Source organism: Notolepis coatsorum, assembly GCF_963971535.1.
Source record: "Notolepis coatsorum genome assembly, chromosome: 13".
NCBI lineage: Eukaryota > Metazoa > Chordata > Actinopteri > Aulopiformes > Paralepididae > Notolepis > Notolepis coatsorum.
In genome coordinates, this window is record NC_140177.1 from 4,699,743 (window position 1) to 4,701,214 (window position 1,472).

A 1,472-nucleotide genomic window follows, 5' to 3' on the forward strand; every position below is an offset into this window, starting at 1 on the left:
ATTCATATATTGTGTACTGTATGGCCAGTAATTAAAGTACATAAAGCGGTAGTGGTTTAATGATACCATACTTATCAATACAGTCAGGGAATTGTACCCCTCAGTTACAATCACTATGCACCGGCAACTCTCATGGTTAACGGTAGAGAATAGGCTGGTTTTCAACACGGTTACATTTTTCAGGAACACTGTCTTTTCGTCTCAACCTGTTTTCTTATACAAACAAATTGTTCGATGCAGTCGGGTTCATTCTTATTCTACTAGGTCAGCCGATGATGGACAGAGTATGTTGTTACCACGTCCAAAATCAAATGCTTTAAAGAGGACTGTTGTTTATCGTGCCATCAATCATTGGAATAACTGCCCACTGAACATAAGTAAATTGAATAAGCAAAGTGTCTTTCAAATACCACCTGAGAATGCACTACTTAAATATGTGAGCAAAATATTCTGATGTTGATAATGATGTCTACAATGTTTTACTGTTTTTAGATTATCATTGTTAATTGTGATTGTGATTGTCATATGTATCTTATGTTTTGTGTTTTCTGTTGTCTTTCTGTGTGGACCCCAGGAAGACTAGCTCGCCACTTAGGTGGCAGCTAATGGGGATCCTTTTGGGAGAGAAATATACATACGGTGGGGAGAGAATATATACATACGGTGGGGAGGAGACTGTACATTAGGAGGGGGTGGGTGGGTGGGAGAGAAATATACATATGGTGGGGAGAGAATATGCGGTGGGGAGGAGACTGTCTATTAGGAGGGCGTGGGGGTTACATTTAGACATTTATGACATACCAGATCTACAAATATACAGTACTGATTATGAGTACAAAAAGAGTTTACAAAGAGTATATACATTTGAGGGGGAAGAAACTGTACATTGTAGGGGGTTGGGTTTGGACATTTACAGGGGCCAGTTTCGAATTGCAGTCTCCCGTAGGTGCTCTTTGAGAGTGTTTTTGAAGGAGGGTAGTGATTCACATTCCTTTACATCCTCTTAGCAGTTGTTTGTATTGAGCTGTACTGTATTTTTTGTACCCATTCTGCAATCTGTTAATAAAGCTTTCAATCAATCAATCAATCAGGTTTGCAACATGGATTCTTTTTCTCCAGCTGACCACAAGGGGCGCTCGGTAGTCCCCACTGTCCCCAGATGCAGGGGAGCCATGCTGTCCTCGCCACGCCTACTTACTGTTTTCGCGCGAAACTAGTAGGACTGTACCATTCTGAGTGTAGGTGTGGGGGTTCACCGACTGACAGGGCGACGTCTTTATCACAACAACGCTCCTCGCTGCGTCATGCCGAAAGTGATCGCACGTTCTCTTTATCTCTAAACAACATGTCAGCTGCGGGTAATTCACTTTTTTAACTTAAATACAAACTCTAAACACACACTGCACCCCTACTGCCGCGTTGGTGAACCAGGGAGCGTGTTTTTTTTTAAAACCACAGTTCATTCAGATTGA